We start from the raw sequence: 20,265 nt of genomic DNA, 5'->3' as shown, positions 1-20,265 counted from the left end.
GGTTCTTCCATCTCTCTGTTCTGTTGCTTATATTTAAAATGTCATTTTAAATGGTACATAGGATCTGGTCTTTTCTTGGAAATTAAATATCAAGGAATACTAAGAGGAAGTAGTGACCTATAGCGCATTTGTAAAAGTGGAATAATCTGAAGATGAATGTGCTGACAAAATAATACTTCTACTCTAATACATTAGTAACAGGAAAGGGATAAATAATGTTTTTTGAATGCCTACTACTATGCATCAGAAAGTATCTTATGTTAATGGTGCAGGAAACATACAGAATATTTTCAATGGGGCAGACAAGGAAAAGGACACAAGTATCACCAGTGACCTTTGGAGGGCAGAAAAACACTTGGAAAAAGGCTGCCTTCAGTTTATTGAGCATGTGACACTGCCCACAAAGCTAAGAAGTTGCATATATTTTATTTCAAAAAAAGAAAATGGGGCTTCCCTGGTGGCGCAGTGGTTGAGAATCTGCCTGCTAATGCAGGGGACACGGGTTCGAGCCCTGGTCTGGGAGGATCCCGCATGCCACGGAGCAGCTGGGCCCGTGAGCCACAACTACTGAGCCTGCGCGTCTGGAGCCTGTGCCCCGCAACGGGAGGGGCCGCGATAGTGAGAGGCCCGCGCACCGCGATGAAGAGCGGTCCCCGCACCGCGATGAAGAGTGGCCCCCGCTTGCCGCAACTAGAGAAAGCCCTAGCACGAACCGAAGACCCAACACAGCCAAAAATAAATAATAAATAAATAAATAAAGTAGCTATAAAATTAAAAAAAAAAAAAGAAAATGACACCAGAAATGTTTTCAAGATAGCATATCCTAAGGCTATTTCCGCATTCAATACCATTCACTATCTATATAGTATCTTCATTAAGAATAACAGCTATAGCATATTAAAACTGGCAAAGTTAAACAACGAACATACCGAATGATGATGAATAGGTTTAAGATGGATGGGAAGTACATGGTACACTTGAGCTCTGATCTTCATCAAAATTAAAGTTCCAGCACTTAAAAGGCCAGTCTTAAATTAGACAGAATAAATAACTGCCCGCCTCAGTGTGGCTTGGATAGGTATGGTTTTTACTGTATTATTAAATTATAGAACATTAATTAATGTTAAAGCATTTCAAGCACCTAGTGCTTTAATTATGATGTATGAAAGAACAAAATTATTTTGGAATTTATGAACACTCAATAACTGTGATGTAGTTGTTACTGAGTAACACTTGAAAGTGTCAAAAGTTTACCTTAGATAAATAAAAATTTAAGTAGAAAATTAAAAATAAAAACAGGGAATGTAGCAGTTACGTAAACATTTTAAAAAAATCCTCCAGAAACAGTAACACAGATTGGCATAATTCAATTTTAGTCAGTTTATGGTAATCAGGGTCAGACAAATACTAACTTATTGTCAAAATCAGTAACTAAATTTTAAAAAACACCTAACAGCTCCCTTTCACGATACATATTTACAAACATGTGTGCTATCTATAGCAAAGAAATTAGGCTATATCTACCTTGTGGTGATGTGGGAAAGGAATATTGAGAGCATTCTATTTACTTGAGAAGACAGTAATACTCCAGTAAGAGTTGATTTTCAAGATGTTGTCCATTTAGAATTCAGTTGCTGCTAAATTTCAAAATAGGATTAAGTAAACTATACAGGAAATGAAATGAATCTTTCTAAAATACTGCTTTATTCTCCTGGTTCAACAAACAAATAAACCATCTTAGTTTATCCTTCTCTATATACCCTCTGGGGTTAGCAGATATCTGGTGTTGTGCAAAACGTCCAAAAGACAAAAGGTCCCTGATATTTGGTCCTGTCCAAAACCACTTGGCACAGACCAAATATGCTCATGGACGTTTTAGATAGGACCAAATTTCAAGGACCTTTTGGTGTTGTCCAAATGTCTTATAAACCAAATGTCTTATGGACCAATGTCCTGTTAGGCTCTCTGGCTCTAGCCAAATTAATCTTCCTAGGCCGAAACATGTCAAGTACATTCCTTCCTCAGTGCCTTCACTCATTTCATTTTCCCTGCTAGAATGTCTTCACCTCTCCTGCACCTAACAGTGCCTGGCACGTAGCAGGTACTCAAAAACTATTTGTTGAATGAATACACTGCCTAAACTCTGTCCTTCCTTGAAGGTTTAGCTCAAGTCCTACTAGATCACTCATAGTCATCTCTCTGAGTTCATAAAGTTATTTGTATGAAACACTAACCTGGAATTAAACAAACATAAGGTTACATTATTATTTACCCACTGAAATATATATAGCCTATTTTTCTACTAAAATGCAGGTTCCTTGTGAGTAGTCTTATGCCTCTTTGTATTCAAAGGGCTTTGCAGGACTAAGGATCTCAAAAAAAGTAATAAAATCATTCACAGGTTTAAATAAGGCAGTATACATAGGTAATCTAGCAAGTTCTTCTATGTAACATTTACTGACTACCTATGTGCCAAGTATTTGTGAAGGCAAATGATAACTAAAAGTCCTAAAGCTGATCTGAAATTGTAAGACTGATTTAATGATCTTAATTTTTTGAGAATCCAATGAAAATTATGCATTATGGTCCCCCAAAATGTAGTTATTCTCAAAATTTTGCATATGCTTACAGGCTCCACCACACTCTCTGAAGCATTTGGGGACCCAATTAAATCCAGGCCCACCACAACTAAAATTTATCACAAATGCGTCCTATCCTGATATAAGTATAAATGCAATAGAGAATATTTCTCTTCTTACTAAAAATTCTCACAAGAATGTTCCAAGAATCAAACACTATAATACATGAAAATTTTATAAACTGTTTAGTGCTAGATAAATGGAATGTAGTATTCTTATAACACATTTCTTGACTAAATTTCAAACTTCTGAAGACTATATCTAAGTGGACAACAGAGCAAGCGTGATTATTTCTTACTAGAAACGACATTCTACTTTCAATGTGCCATGACAAAACTTTTTGGTCAAATTAATGTGGTGATTATTATACTAAATCAAATAAATACCTTAAAATATAATACTTTCTAACTAAATTGATACATTTTTAGCTAGAATGGTCAATAATACCTTGCTTAAGGAATCCCTTAGGAAAAAATATTCCTTTATACTATAATTGCTTAAATATAGTTTTAAAAAGGCTTCATTTTTTGGAGGTCAAAAGATTCAGAAATGGGGGGAGTTGGAAAGGCATGAAAAGAAGTATTCCTTTCAGTGTGGGGCTGGTGCCTGAGGAGCTGTTCACAAGGAAAATCTCATCACCACAGGGCTGTTTCTGATTTGAGACCACTAGACTTGGGTAGGGAAGAGAGGAAAGTTACAGTCTTCCATCCCTGGTAGAAGAAAAAGTAGCTTACCCATCTCCAATCGCTCCCACTTTTTGCTCTTTCTTGTCCTCACCTCTTTCCCCCACCCTTTTATTTTTTTCAGCGACTATTTGTTCCAATTATTTTTCAATACTTATTTTACCTCCATTTCCTACTTATCCTTCTTTCTCCCTTTCCTTTGCTTGGTAGATCTGAAGGGCTAATAGCTTGCCTTATCAGCAGGGGAGAGAAGACTGTGACTTACTGGGTGATTTCTGGGTGATTTCCTTTGTCCACCGAGCTAAACTACAAATACTCCAGAGGAAACCAAACACAGGGGCATAACTATACAACGAATAAAGTTTAGCCTCTTCTGAAATATTAGGTAGAAGATGGGAAGAACAAAAATTGGCCTGAAAGATCAAGTACTGCTCCTGAGTAAACTAATGATTATTGAAACCAACATAAAATGGTAAAAGAGAGACTGGTTTCAAAATATAGTGCTGAGTTTCAGGCATACTACCTTCTTTGTACTAGAGTTTTAGTCTCAGAATGCAAAGGGACCTTAAAGGTCTTCTGGTCCAACCATTCCTCTGATGATAGAAACCCTTCTGTAACACACTATCAAGTGACCCTCAAGTTTATGTATGACCCCCTTTAGTAATGGGAAACTCCGCTAATAGATCATTCCATCTTTTTACAGCTCTTTAAGCAAGTTCCTCCATAGACTGAACTGAAACACATATCCATATAATTTTCACGGCTCCTAGTTCCACTCCTTTGGGTCACGCAGCACAGGTCCAGCCACTCCTGCCAATGAAAGCATATTTTAATTCCCCATTATTAACTTCTGGAATGCACTCCTGTGTCTCCTTGTACTACTTCCAAGGGTAATAAATTTCTGACAATGGCAAGTGCTACTGAACTCATCTTCTGCTTTAACAGAGATATTACCATATCTTTTTTTCTGAGTAAAACTGCAACAAGAAAAGGTGCTAATGCTTCATTTTGTAGCTATCGCGTAACAGCTAATATTTCTCGACAGCAACATAAAACTCTTACACAAGGATGCCTTGTTTTAAAGTAATCACCAGTGAGTCACTAACAAGTCTGTATATATCATGGTGCTTATTTTCTTCAGAAAATGAGTGGGTGAATCATCTTTAAGAGAATAAACTATCATTAAATCTACTGAGAACAGAGTCTATCAGCTACAGCATTATTTATTATACTGGTACATGAAAAGCAGATACTTTGCTGAAATAGGGAATTTTAAAACTTTGCCTGTATTTTTTCATAAAACTCTTGAAAAAGATAGTGGTACTGAAGAACAAATAATCAAACTATGAAAATGTATCTGTACAATTTGGGCCTTCCATGTCAGCATTTCAAACAGTCTATTTCAAAGGACTGAAATACTGAGATCAAAAATAAAGAACCTGTGAAAAAGCTATAGGGGTAAAACAGCCACAAACTATAAAGCCTTTAGCATCTCAATCCTTGAAGGTTCGAGACTCTAGTATGCCTTAATTTACACTCTTATCAGTTAGGCTTTTATAGATGATCAATGAAAATGGTAATCTCATTCCCACTCTACTAGAATTTTACCAATGGAATCCTTAAATCTGGGTTATTCTTAAAAGAAACTTAAGTCATGTTTCACAGGATAGCTTTTTAGTAAACAATCTCTGCAACAATCTCTGCATTCAAATTACATATAAATGGTATGGTAACCAAATAAACAGATTATATTTTATACTTTTAAAGATGATTTCTGTTATTAAAAACATCATGAATAACCATCAAGGGTCTGAAAGAAATCAAAATAAGTCTAAGAAGAAACAAGGCTATAAATATATACTCATTTTAATAAAAATTGATAATATAACACAACAAATTCCTATTATACTTGCTTGAGACTACTGATGTTCACTGTCATGAGAAACAGGTTATCAGTCCACTGGCATGAAGGACGTGTGACTTAAATTGGGATCTGAAGGTCAAAAGAAATGTAGCATTATACTAGGTGCTGGGAATATAAAGATTCTTTTAAATACTGATAAAAACAGCAGCTAGAAATTACTGGACATTTGCTATAGCCCGGGCATAGCATTGTGCACAGCATATATTATCTTTTAATATTTCCTAGTATAAAATGCTACAGAATAAGGTTTAGACAGGTTAAGTGATTTGACCAAAGTCATACAGCAGGTATAGCAGGGAAACTCTCACACGAGCCCAAGGAGACTTGCATATGATTGTTCATAACGGTCTTATCTGTAACAGAAAAAGGTGTGGGGGAAGTCATCACAACATCCATTAATAGAGAAGTAAATGTGTTATATTCTTAGAGCAGAATACTACGCACAATGGAAAGGAATGAACTACAGCTACACATACAAACATGAGTAAATATCACAAACAATGCTTTGATAAAAACAAGATGCAGGAGAACATAAGCAGCAAAAATAAAATTCATATAACGCTTAAAAACAGGCATAGCAATGTTAAATACAAAAGTGAGGAGAGTGGCTATGGGGAGTTCAGGGAGCAAGGGGAATGCAATCAGAGTTGGAAGGATACACAGGAGGCTTCAACTGCATTTGCAGTGTTCACTAATACGTCTTTGTACATCTGTAATATTTTACATTAAATTTAAAAAATCATAAAGTATTTTGGATCTGTTTCAATGGCTTTTGCTGACTTCAAAATAAAATTCCAACTTATCCTAGCATTCAAACACTTCACCATTTTCCTATTTCTAATCCAACTGTATCTTCTATAAGTAAACCCAAATTAACCTTTCTGACTTAGTCAGCCTAACTGCCTTAAGTTCCTAGAACATATAACAATGTTAACCCAAAGCCATTGCTGACAAGCTAACTGCTTCATTCTTAGTAAACTAAATGCTATCATTCAAGGTCTGAGAGGCCTTAAACTATCATAATATATGTTGGTTACTTCTTGAATTGCTAAGGATTTTTATATATATTACATGTTTTAATAAATATATGCTCTCTTATATTATCCATTGCATGTGGATATGTCTTCCGTCAACAAAACAGTAAGCTCCTTTAGAGCAGAAATGACGTCATAGAATTTGTGCACATCTGTACTGTACTTGGTGTGTAATCAGTACTATTTCAGCGGTCAAATAGAACTTGAAGCATTTTGTAGAGCTAGAATCCTCAGATAATTCAGGCTTTAATGCAATAAGAAATTCCTAAATACAAGTTCATAACAGAGGTTCAGGACAAATCAAACACCCCACCATGGAATGATGTTAAAGATACAGTCCTAAAAAAAGTAACTACATACCTCTATTTGATAAGGAAGCTGAAGTGTGATTACCATGATATAAAATCTGGTATAGGGCACAATTAAATATTTCCTTTACCAGTATAAGGTACAGATTTTGGAGTTGGGGGTTATTTTTGCTTTTAAAGATGAGAAGTCTCAATTGTTCAAAAGAAAAGCAAGTAAGAAGTATAATTTAACAACTCTGAGTCACAGGCACAATCACAAAGAATACTCTCCTTAAGAAATATTATTTAGTTTATGTACTTTCTGAGAAATATACTGTAATTCTCATCTCTTTTACTCTTTATGTAATGCGTCTTTCTTCTCTGGCTAGATTTTCTCTTTTTTTCAGAAGTATGGAAGTGATGTGTACCGGGAAGTGGGATGTGTGTGTGTGTGTGTGTGTGTGTGTGTGTGTGTGTATGTGTTCTATTTATTTTACATGAGGTTTTTTCTGATTCTTAGATCTGTGATTTGATGTATGTCATTATTTTTGGAAAATTCTGTCATTATTTCTTCAAATATTTCTTCTGGACTGCAGAAATATTATCAAAAATATCAATAAAGGTTAAAACTTCAAATCACTAGAAGAGTCATTTTTTAAAGAAATTTTTTTCAAATGAAGTTTTGAAAAAAATGCATAAGTATAGCTCATGTTAACATTACCCTTTTTATCAATTATTTTAAAATCTATAGTTATGATAAATTTCCCTCTAAATATATTTAAATATAAATACCTAAACATAAAAATTTTAATCTTATATTTGCTTATATGGGTGTCACAGAGTGCACTCATTCATTCATTCAACAACCATTCAAGTGTCTACCATATACTATATCTCAAGAGCCTGAGAGACTTGAGATACAAATATGAATAAGACATGGTCCCTGTTTTTAAGGAAACTCTCAGCTTAACGTGGGAGAAAAACACAAAAATAAATGCAATACATGGTTTTAAGCAGTATAACAGAAGTGTGTACAGTGGGGACACAGAGAAGGAGTTGATCTATTCTATTTAGGGGCCAGAGATAAGGAACATATCCTCATTTTCAAGTATTTCAAAGAGATGGAAAATTTTACCTACAAAGGACATAAACTGCCCAGTCTATGAAGGCCTGGGATAATTTAGGATTTAACCATGTACTATTATGAACTATTACTTAATTAATATTTCTCCAACCAGGATACTTTGTTCTTAAGGGCAAGAAGTCTAAAAGTTATTCAAAGTTTTAACTCAGTCAACAAATCTTCCTGAAGAAACACTATGCTCCAGGCAGGTGCCCTCTTAGGCCATGAGGGGTATAAATATGCAAAGACATTGTTCTTGTCCTCAAGTATTGTATAATCTCTAGTGTGGGAGTCAGACAAATATATCACCAGTAAAGGATGATAAAAGTATATGATGGAGGACTTCCACTTATGGAAAGATGAAGTAGATATACTTTTTCCAATTCCGTCCACTGAGTACAGCTCAAAACCCTGGATATTATATAGAAAATAAGTACAGGAAGACTCTGGATGGTGCAGAGAAGATGGCAGACCAGTTAGAGACGACAGGACCTGAGGAATGACATGGCAGTGAGGTCCCTGGATTTTCTTTTTGCCTCATATGTCTTAGACTGGGTGCTGGAGAAGCTAGCAACACAGAAATGGCAACCAGTGAAGACAAAGACCCAAGAAAAGCCTGCTCTCTCTAGCCAAAACACCAGGAAAGGGGCGGCCTAGCAAGACACAAAACTTTTATACAACAGCCACTCTACTATAGCCAAACACCACAGACAAAACTGAGGCCATAACCCCACCCACACAAGCAAAGCCTGAGGGGAGAGCCTACACTTCCCCTCTGGCTCAGCTGAAATGAGGCATTCTAACACTCCCCATCCCACCAAGGTAGTGTTAAAGAAGGTGGAACTTTCATCTCTGCCAGGTGGTAATGAGCCCTTGCCCCCAAGATATTAGTGGAGACCATATAGGGAACATGAATATCCATCACCACCTGATGTTAATGAGGCAGGCCCTCCCCTTCCCTGCTAAGGTGGTATCTGAGAAGGCCTAGTGGAGAGTCAGGATTTTCATTATCATCAAATGGTAACAAGGTCACTCCCCCCCACCGCCCCAACAGTGGTCATTAGTGGGGAGCACTAATGAGGTACTCCTACCTCTCCCAGCCAGGGTTGTAAGAGCAGAAGCCTATGGGAGACCTAAACTCCCACTCTTGCCCAGGAATAGCAAAGGGGCCCTCCTCTCCTTGGGTGTCAAGAGACTGAACAGGGAACCTTGACTTCTACCCTCCACCTGGTAGTAACAAAGCAGCACTGCCCTTTCCTTTGCCAGAGTAGTGTTAGAGGAAGCCAACTGAAACAGAAGTTTTGAATAAGATTATATCATAATATCAAAACATACAGATATTAATTGAAAACTACTCATTATAACAAGAACCAGGAAAATCTCAACTTGAGTTTAAAAGGACAATAGACAAATACAAACAATAAGATGACAAGGATGTTAGAATTATCTAACAAATATTTTAAAGCAACCATCATAAAAATGCTTCAACAAGCAATTATAAACATATTTGAAGCAAATTAAAAAATAGAAAGTCTCAGCAAAGAAACACAAAGTCTTGGCAGAGAAATACAAGATATAAAGAAAAACCAAGTGGGTAATTTAGAACTGAACAATACAATTACTGAAATAAAAACTCAATGGATGAACTCAAAGAACCCAAAGAAGTTCATACCAAGACACATCATAGTTGAACCCCTGAAAACTAAAGAAAAAGAGAAACTATTGAAAACAGTGAAAGAGAAACAACATCTAAACTATAGGGGGAAAATGATTTGAATAACAGCAGATTTCTCATCAGAAATCACAGAGTCCAGAAGGAAATGGCACAACATTTCTCAAGTGATGAAAGAAATGGACTGCTAACCTGTACTTCTATATCCAGACAAGATTTCCATTAGGAATGAAGAGGAAAGAAAACTAAAAGAATTTTTCACCAGCAGACCAACCCTAAAAGAATGGTTAAAGTAAGTTCTCTAAAGAGAAAGAAAATGATAAAAGAAGGAACCTTGGGACATCAGGAGGGAAGAAATAACAGTGGAAAGAGTAAAATTATGGATAACTACAAATAAAATAGCTATTCCTAGAAAAATCACTAAAGAGTTATACAGGAGATACAGCCAAAGTACTACAGATAAATCAAAATGGAGTTATAAAACAAGTACAAAAAACCCATAGAAAAGCAGGAAAAAGAAAACACAGTAATCAAAAGAAAGCAGGCTATATTAATATCAGGTAAAGACCAACTCAGGACAAAGAAAATTACCAGTGTCAGAGACATTTAAAACGATAAGAGGACTGTGATAGACTGAATAATACTCTACCCTCCTGCAAAGATTTAGATGTCTGAATGCCCAGAAGTTGTGAGTATGTTCCCTTAGATAGTAAAAGGAACTCTGCAGATGTGATTAAGTTATAGATTTTGAGATAAAGAGATTATGGTAGCTTATCAGGGTGGTCCCGATGTAATCATGACTGCCCTTATAAGGATGTTGAGGGAGTTTTGACTACAGAAGAGGAGTATTGAAGTAATGCATCATGTGAAAGACTTGAGCAGCCATTGATGGGTTTCAATATGGAAGAAGAGGTCATGAGACATGGAATGCAGGTGGTGTCTAGAAACTAGAAAAGGCAAGGAAATGGATTCCCCCCTAGAACCTCCAGAAGGAATTCAGGCTTGCCAACACCTTGATTTTAGCACAGTGAAATTGATTTTGGACTTCTGACCCCCAGAACTGTAGGGTAATAAATTTGAGTCTCTGGTAATTTGCTACATCAGCAATAGGAAACTAATACAGGGGTCAATCCACCAAGAACCCGTTTTTCAAAAAACTAAACGTAATTACCAAAGAACACAGAAATCACACTTTTGGGCATTTATTCCAGTGAAATGAAAATTTATATCCACACAAAATCGTGTACATGCTTCTTCATAGTAGCTTTATTTGTAACAGACCCAAACTGGAAACCTGCATTTGGTTCTTGTATGTAGTGTGAGGAGCTTGGTGAAACCTCTCCCTCAAAGAGACATCTATTAAACTAGTCAAATTAGCAAATTCTCTGGATATGGATCAAAGGGCTTACAACAAATTGAGATGCTTCTTTCCACAAAATCTACAGAACATGGTAAGAAGAGTGGGAGACAGTTGCACTCAGCTTAGAGCCTGTAACCCTCCCCCCCCCACCAGTGCTGTGTTATAGAAGAGCTATTCTAGAAAGCTCTCCAGCAGAGTGGTAACTCTCATCTTCCTCTGAGCTAAAAAGAGGTATTCCAGGTGGATTTGGCAATTGGTGAAAACTGGCAGATACCATACACACTGATTCCCCATCCCCATATCCTGCTCCATGGAGAGGATTCAGGAAAGCAGCTGGTGAAAATTCCAGTCCCCTATTCCCTCGTATCTCTATGCTGCTAAAGAGCTGTTCTGATACTCACAGTACCTGATTGGCACAGCATAAAATATCCACTGAATACATGAAAAGGCAGTAAAGAAGGAAGAGAAGAACAAAAAAGACATGAGGCATAGAAAATGAAAGCAAAATGGCAAAAATAAATCCAATCACATTAATAATTACATTAAATCTGAATGAGTTAAACAATTCAATCAAAAGACAAAGATTGTCAGATTTTATTAAAAAAACAAAATCCTGTCCAAAGGAAACACATTTTAGATTTAAATATATATTTAGGTTAAAAGTAAAAGCATGGAAAAAGATATACCAGGAAAACAGCCACCATAATTTGACTTTGAGACAAAAATTGTTACTAGAGTTAAAGAGACATATTATAATGATAAGAGGGTAAATCTATCAGAAACATATAACAATTATAAACATATATGCACCTAACAACAGAGCCACAAAATACCTGAAACAAAAACTGACAGAAAACACAGAAAGGAAAAGCAGAACAAACAGAAAACAAAGAACAAAGAAAACAGAGGGAAAAAACAGACAATGTAATAATAATAGTTAGAAAATTCAATACCTCATTTTAATAATGAATTCAACTAGGCAGAAAGTCAGCAATATAGAAGATTTGAACAACAATATAAACTAAGTAGACCTGACAGACTTCCACAGCACGCTTCCACCCAACAACAGCAGAATATACATTCTTAGTAAGTGCATATGGAACATTCTTCAGGATAGACCATACAGTAGGCCATAGGACAGGTCTCAAAAGATTTAAAATTGTACAAACAAAGCATGGTCTCTGACCACAAAAAATTAAATTAGAAATGAACAATAAAAAGATCTGGAAAATGCACAAGTATGTGAAAAATAATTAAAAAACAAAATACTCCTAAATACCAATAGGCCAAAGAAAAAAAGTCACAAGTAAAATTAGAAAATACTTTTGAGTTGAATGAAATGAAACAAAATGAAAACAAAAGACACCAAAACTTATGGTGTAGTGAAAGCAGGGCTGAAAGGGAAATTTATATATAGCTGTAAATGCTAAAAAAAAAAAATACCTCAAATCAGTAATTTAATAATTTACCTTAGGAAAACAGAAAAGCAAACTTAACCCCAAAGCAAGCACAAGGAAGGAAAGAGTGAAGATTAGAGTGGAAATAAGTGAAATAGAGGAAAGAAAATCAACCCAGAAAATCAACACACCCAAAAGTCATTTCTTTGAAATGATCAACAAAATTGACAACCCTTTTGATAAGGTAACAAAGAAAAAATAGAAAGAAAAGGCTCAAATTACGAAAATTAGTAATGAAAGAGAGGGCATCACATACTGACCTTACAGAAATAAAAAACATTTTAAGTTAATACTATGGACAACTATACAGCAACAAATTAGATAACTTGGAAGAAATGAACAAATTCCTAGAAAGACACAAATTACCAAAAGGATGAAAGAAGAATGGAAAATCTGAATATGTAACCAGTAAAGAGACTTAATTAATAATCAAAAATCTTCCTATAAGGAAAGCCCAGGCACAGACTGCTTCATGGGTAAATTCTAGCTAAAGTTTAAAGAAGAATTAACACTAATCTTTCAAAAACTTTTCCAAAAAATAGCAGAGGAGGCAACACTTCCCCTCTCATTCTATAAGGCTAGTACTGCCCTGGCACCAAAACCAAAGTCGTCATAAGAAAACTACATTAATTTTGTATCCTGCTACTTTACCAAATTCATTGATTAGCTCCAGTAGTTTTCTGGTAGCATCTTTAGGATTCTCTATGTATAGTATCATGTCATCTGCAAACAGTGACAGCTTTACTTCTTTTCTGATTTGGATTCCTTTTATTTCTTTTTCTTCCCTGATTGCTGTGGCTAACACTTCCAAAACTATGTTGAATAATAGTGGTGAGAGTGGGCAACCTTGTCTTGTTCCTGATCATAGTGGACATGGTTTCAGTTTTTCACCATTGAGGACGATATTGGCTGTGGGTTTGTCATATATGGTCTTTATTATGTTGAGGAAAGTTCCCTCTATGCCTACTTTCTGCAGGGCTTTTATCATAAATGGGTTTTGAATTTTGTTGAAAGCTTTCTCTGCATCTATTGAGATGATCATATGGTTTTTCTCCTTCAATTTGTTAATATGGTGTATCAAGTTGATTGATTTGCATATATTGAAGAATCCTTGCATTCCTGGAATAAACCACACTTGATCATGGTGTATGATCCTTTTAAGGTGCTGTTGGATTCTGTTTGCTAGTATTTTGTTGAGGATTTTTGCATCTATGTTCACCAGTGATATTGGCCTGTAGTTTTCTTTCTTTGTGGCATCTTTGTATGGTTTTGGTATCAGGGTGATGGTGGCCTCGTAGAATGAGTTGGGGAGTGTTCCTCCCTCCACAATATTTTGGAAGAGTTTGAGAAGGATAGGTGTTAGCTCTTCTCTAAATGTTTGATAGAATTCATCTGTGAAGCCATCTGGTCCTGGGCTTTTGTTTGTTGGAAGATTTTTAATCACAGTACCAGAAAACTACTAGAGCTAATCAATGAATTTGGTAAAGTAGCAGGATAAAAATTAATGCACAGAAATCTCTTGCATTCCTATATACTAATGACGAAAAGTCTGAAAGTGAAATTAAGAAAACACTCTCATTTACCATTGCAACAAAAAGAATAAAATATCTAGGAATAAACCTACCTAAGAAGACAAAAGACCTGTATGCAGAAAATTATAAGACACTGATGAAAGTAATTAAAGATGATACAAATAGATGGAGAGGTATATCATGTTCTTGGATTGGAAGAATCAACATTGTGAAAATGACTCTACTACCCAAAGCAATCTACAGATTGAACGCAATCCCTATCAAACTACCACTGGCATTTTTCACAGAACTAGAACAAAAAATTTCACAATTTGTATGGAAACACAAAAGACCCCGAATAGCCAAAGCAACCTTGAGAACGAAAAATGGAGCTGGAGGAATCAGGCTCCCTGACTACAGACTATATTACAAAGCTACAGTAATCAAGACAGTATGGTACTGGCACAAAAACAGAAATATAGATCAATGTAACAGGATAGAAAGCCCAGAGATAAACCCACGCACATATGGTCACCTTATCTTTGATAAAGGAGGCAAGCATATACAGTGGAGAAAAGACAGCCTCTTCAATAAGTGGTGCTGGGAAAACTGGACAGGTACATGTAAAAGTATGAAATTAGAACACTCCCTAACACCATACACAAAAATAAACTCAAAATGGATTAAAGACCTAAATGTAAGGCCAGACACTATCAAACTCTTAGAGGAAAACATAGGCAGAACACTCTATGACATAAATCACAGCAAGATCCTTTTTGACCCACCTCCTAGAGAAATGGAAATAAAAACAAAAATAAACAAATGGGACCTAATGAAACTTAAAAGCTTTTGCACAGCAAAGGAAACCATAAACAGGACCAAAAGACAATCCTCAGAATGGGAGAAAATGTTTGCAAATGAAGCAACTGACAAAGGATTAATCTCCAAGATTTACAAGCAGCTCATGAAGCTCAATAACAAAATAACAAACAACCCAATCCAAAAATGGACAGAAGACCTAAATAGACATTTCTCCAAAGAAGATATACAGATTGCCAACAAACACATGAAAGAATGCTCAACATCATTAATCATTAGAGAAATGCAAATCAAAACTACAATGAGATATCATCTCACACTGGTCAGAATGGCCATCATCAAAAAATCTACAAATAATAAATGCTGGAGAGGGTGTGGAGAAAAGGGAACACTCTTGCACTGTTGGTGGGAATGTAATTTGATAAAGCCACTATGGAGAACCATATGGAGGTTCCTTAAAAAACTAAAAATAGAACTACCATACGGCCCAGCAATCCCACTACTGGGCATATACCCTGAGAACACCATAATTCAAAAAGAGTCATGTACCAAAATGTTCGTTGCAGCTCTATTTACAATAGCCAGGACATGGAAGCAACCTAAATGTCCATCATCGGATGAGTGGATAAAGAAGATGTGGTACATATATACAATGGAATATTACTCAGCCATAAAAAGAAACGAAATGGAGTTATTTGTAGTGAGGTGGATGGACCTAGAGTCTGTCATAGAGAGTGAAGTAAGTCAGAAAGAGAAAAACAAATACAGTATGCTAACACATATATATGGAATCTAAGGGGAAAAAAAAAAGGTCATGAAGAACCTAGTGGCAAGATGGGAATAAAGACACAGACCTACTAGAGAATGGACTTGAGGATATGGGGAGGGGGAAGGGTTAGATGTGACCATGTGAGAGAGTGGCATGGACATATATACACTACCAAATGTAAAATAGATAGCTAGTGGGAAGCAGCCGCATAGCACAGGGAGATCAGCTCGGTGCTTTGTGACCACCTAGAGGGGTGAGATGGGGAGGGTGGGAGGGAGGGAGATGCAAGAGGGAAGAGATATGGGAACATATTGTATATGTATAACTGATTCACTTTGTTATAAAGCAGAAGCTAACACACCATTGTAAGGCAATTATACTTCAATAAAGATGTTAAAAAAAAAGTAAGGGAAAAGAAGAAGGACACTGAATAACTGGAGAAATGAAGTCTAAAGAAGTACTAAAGGGAGTACTGGGGTGCTGATAAGGGAAAGTACTCGCAGGTGGTAAAAACAAATCTCACTTACCCTTTACTATAATGAATAAAATTTCAAAAATGGTTTGCTATTTACAAAGTGCTTTATGTAAAGCAGTTCCTACAGAGCCTGCCTCTAGTAGGCATTTAATAAATGTTAGCTTTATTTTTATTTTCCTTCTGTATTTACATTCTTGAAAATATTTTGAGATATATCAGGGCAGGCAGTGTTGTGTCTAACAGCAGGCTGTGTCTTATACTGGAAAGAGAATGGATGTCGGAGCCTCCAGACAGGACTTGAATCCTGTTTCAATCACTTAGTTGGTGCTAAGCAGGTGAAAACACAATTCCACCCTGAGAAAGATATTCAGGTTATTTTTTCCCTGAATTTCAATTGTTTTCCCTGAAAATATTCTAGGGAGAGGGCTAAGATGCTTCTGAGAGCTCCCAACATACTGTTTCCAAATTCAGATGAAATCTTTATGGGAAAGAGGCGCCAGATTTGTGTTTTTACCTTCCCAGTGCTATCTTGGTAGTGCTTTCTTTTAGCTCTTTATCTAATAACCTCTCAAAGAAATGAACCTTCTCATATCAACTAACACCTTTGGCCAGAATGCAAGCTCACATGCCAATGTGAATACAGAATGCAACAGAGGAAAATGGAAGAGAGAAGGCATGAGTGCTGCATTTTACAATGTATAACTGTTGCTGGCTGACAGCTCATATTTTTTAACCAAAAGCAAGTACTATTGCTTTATGTTGTCTCTAGAAAATGAAAGGGCTTTCTATGTGATTGTTAAGGGGAGAAGAAACTTTTCCAACCCCTTAAAATTAAGCTGGATCTCACTTTAAAGAAATCAAAGCAGAAGATGCTACCAAAATGATAGATGAGCTGCAGATTGTGAAAAGACAAAGGATGGTTTGCCATATTTTCTGGTACCATATCTGATTTGCTTGGTCTAGCTGTTCAGAGGACTGTGGTAAAAAGGCTCAGTGGTAAAGAGAACCACGTTCAATTATTGATGCTACTATGGGTATAGGAAGAAGTGGCTATACGGATGACATATAGTTGCTGTATCTGGGATAGACACACTTATAAGTGACTGTCCAGGACCTATGATCATAACCTATATGTAACCATTCGATAAAAGAAATGTTTACATACTGAGATATAGGGAAGTCTTTCTGGCTTATGCATGATTTAACTTGAATTTTATGCCTGTTTGTGGCCTATTAAAGAAAAGGGCACACTGACCAGAAGTAAAGAATGTCCACGTTAAAAATAAAGATTAAATGCCCTTCCTTCTGGGATGCTAATGCTGGTACTCCTTTGATGATAAGACTCCCTTCCTAGCTGCCAAGGCCATACTGTACGTGCTGTGCTGTACGCGTATGTGCTGGTCTGTTTTTTTGAAACATTGAAGAAATGTGTCTCTGACTTGTTTAATGTTCTTTGTTCTGACAAGATATAAAACTGTGCTAAAAACCCTGCTTCTCTGGAGCAGTTTCTCAGAGTAATCTAGGAAGCAGGATTCCAGGCTAGTTCTGTTTGGCTCAAATAAAACTCTTTTCTATTCTTATTATTGATTGTTTATTGATTATTTTCACGGACACATCCATCATCCTCTTGTCATAGTCTGAGACCTTCTCAATGCCTGGAGGTAGGAAAAGACCTCAGGAACAATGCTCAGAATAGGTAGCATGTAGATGTTTGGGTGGGAAAATGCTGGCTCCTGTGTCTACAGGCACTTCTAACATAATTTCACAACCCAGATGAGTCATCAGTCTTATCTCCTATTGCTTTAGGGCAGATGCTTATTTGAGCATATTTGAGCATCATGATGACATGCAGCACTCATTTTGTTTTACATGTGGGAATGTTCTGAAAGGGTTTGGAAATCCCTGCTCCTATTTAACTAAGATATAGTGTATGTGAAGTAAAAGGAGAGAGAAAGCTGACATACCAGGGTGAGGAGTTTTCATGTAGTCCAGTATGCAGTAGGGAAATATGGAATGACTTCTGAGAGATATGATAAATGCAATGTTTTAAAAAATAAATTGGCATAATAATAATAACAAACTCTATTAAGCATACTTTGTACTACTTTATAAAAGTGTGTGCGTGCGTGTGTGTGTGGTAATCCCACAACAACCCTAAGAGTTAGATGTTACTAAAATTCTCATTTTTTTACAGGTGCAAAAACTAAAGCACAAAGAGATTAATTAGTTTGCTCACTATCACAGGAAGAATAAGTGGCACAGCCAGGATATAAACCCAGGCAGTCCAGCTCTCCAGCCTGTGTTCCTAACCTTGGCTGATTCCCAACCCTGAGTACAGATTAAACTCACCCAGAGAGCCATTAAAATATATTCATATCCCTACCCAAGACCAAGTAAAACAAATCTCTGGGAATGGGACCTTAGCATTTGTAGTTTTTAAAAGTGTCTGGTGGTTCTGATACACTGTGAGGTTTGAGATTAACTTTACTACACTCTGCTGCAAGTGGGCAAAATGAATTAGCATGTTTCTTTGTCTAAAGGAGAATAAAGTAGAATCTCTCAAACCTGCCCCTGCCCAGAGATGACCACAGTTAGATTTTTGGTGAACATTCTATGCATATACAGAAAGACGATATTTAAAATATGAAACAAACAGTATAGGGCAGTTACCAAACAGAACAGACACTGGTCATAAACAATTACTATTTTGTTGCCTTACCGGTGTATACTGGTTGAATTTTTAAAATTATATATATACACACATTAATATATATTGTAGATATTTTCCATGTCAATAAAAGAGATCTACATTATACTTTTTAATAGCTATATCATTTCTCACTGTATGGAGTTAGCATACTTTATTTAACCAGTTCCCTATGTCCTTTTTTTTTTTTCTTATTAGAATTGGACTCAACAGTTCTTTAGATTTGCTGCACACATTGTTTTATAAATTCAGTCTCCCCAGACTACCAAAATGTAACAAAAGAGCAGGCATTAGTTCCAATAGAATAGAAACAATCTTACTTTGTAGAGGAAATCAAAAAGAGTCATGTACCAAAATGTTCATTGCAGCTCTATTTACAATATCCAGGACATGGAAGCAACCTAAGTGTCCATCATTGGATGAATGGATAAAGAAGATGTGGCACATATATACAATGGAATATTACTCAGCCATAAAAAGAAATGAAATGGAGGTATTTGTAATGAGGTGGATGGAGTTAGAGTCTGTCATACAGAGTGAAGTAAGTCAGAAAGAGAAAAACAAATACCGTATGCTAACACATATATATGGAATCTAAGGAAAAAAAAAAAAGGCCATGAAGAACCTAGTGGCAAGACGGGAATAAAGACACAGACCTACTAGAGAATGGACTTGAGGATATGGGGAGGGGGAGGGGTGAGATGTGACAGGGTGAGAGAGTGTCATGGACATATATACACTACCAAACGTAAAATAGATAGCTAGTGGGAAGCAAACACATAGCACAGGGAGATCAGCTCTGTGCTTTGTGACCACCTAGAGGGGTGGGATAGGGAGGGTGGAAGGGAGGGAGATGCAAGATGGACGAGATATGGGAACATATGTATATGTATAACCGATTCACTTTGTTATAAAGCAGAAACTAACACACCATTGTAAAGCAATTATACTCCAATAAAGATGTTAAAAAAAAAGAAAACTATAGACCAATATTGTTTATAGATATAGATTAAAAATCCTCAATGAAATAATAGAAACTGAATAGAGACACATATAAAAATAACTAAGCATTTGATCAAGTGGGATATATTAACATATCAAGAATGCAAGGTTAGTCCAACATACGAAAATTAATCAATGTAATATACCATAGTAATAAAATAATGGACAATACGTACATGTCCATATCAGTAGACATAGAAAAAGCATTTGACAAATACTAGTACTCTTCCATGTTTAAAAAAAAAACACTCAAGAAACTAGGAATAGAAAAGGACTTCCTTAACTTGGTGAAGGGGGTCTATAAAAAATCCCACAGCTAACATATTTCATGATGAATAGCTGAAAGCTTTCCCCCTATGATCAGGAACAAGAACAGAATGTCTGTTGTCACTACTTCTATTCAACATTGTACTGGACGTTCCAGTCAGGGCAATTAGACAATAAAAAGAAATAAAAGGCATGCAGTTTAGAAAAGAAGTAAAACTACCCCTATTTACATATGACATGATCTTGTATGTAGAAAATCCTAAGGAATACACTCACTCACACACACGTACATGTGTGCACTCAACTATTCAAGCTAATAAACGAATTCAGCAATGTTGCAAGGTACACAGGAAATAAATCAATACACCAAAATATATTTTATTCCTATTTGCCAGTAAGGAATAATCTGAAAATGAAATTATAAAAAACAATTTCATTAACAAGAACATTAAGAAGAATAAAATAGGAATAAATTTAATGCAAGCCTAAATTTGCAAGTCTTGCAAGACTTGCAAAATAAGTGCAAGACTTTTAGA

The 20,265-nt window shown here is 36.1% G+C and overlaps 1 protein-coding gene across 2 annotated transcripts in view; it reads right to left on the bottom strand.

Moving 5' to 3' along the window:
- The window catches only part of APOOL (apolipoprotein O like), a 96,250-nt gene that overhangs the window by 66,804 nt on the left and 9,181 nt on the right, over positions 1-20,265 (bottom strand). Inside the window, exon 2 of one of the 2 annotated variants that reach the window (XM_007183534.2) lies at positions 5,236-5,315. The exons of the other annotated variant lie outside the window; for it this stretch is intronic. The gene's annotated coding sequence lies outside the window, so the exon portion shown is untranslated. The remainder of the gene's footprint in view (positions 1-5,235; positions 5,316-20,265) is intronic. 2 annotated transcript variants of the gene reach the window in all.

The sequence above is a fragment of the Balaenoptera acutorostrata genome, chromosome X (assembly GCF_949987535.1).
Source record: "Balaenoptera acutorostrata chromosome X, mBalAcu1.1, whole genome shotgun sequence".
Classification (NCBI taxonomy): domain Eukaryota; kingdom Metazoa; phylum Chordata; class Mammalia; order Artiodactyla; family Balaenopteridae; genus Balaenoptera; species Balaenoptera acutorostrata.
The sequence above is the reverse complement of the archived record's forward strand: the minus strand, read 5'-3'. Positions and strand labels throughout refer to the sequence as shown.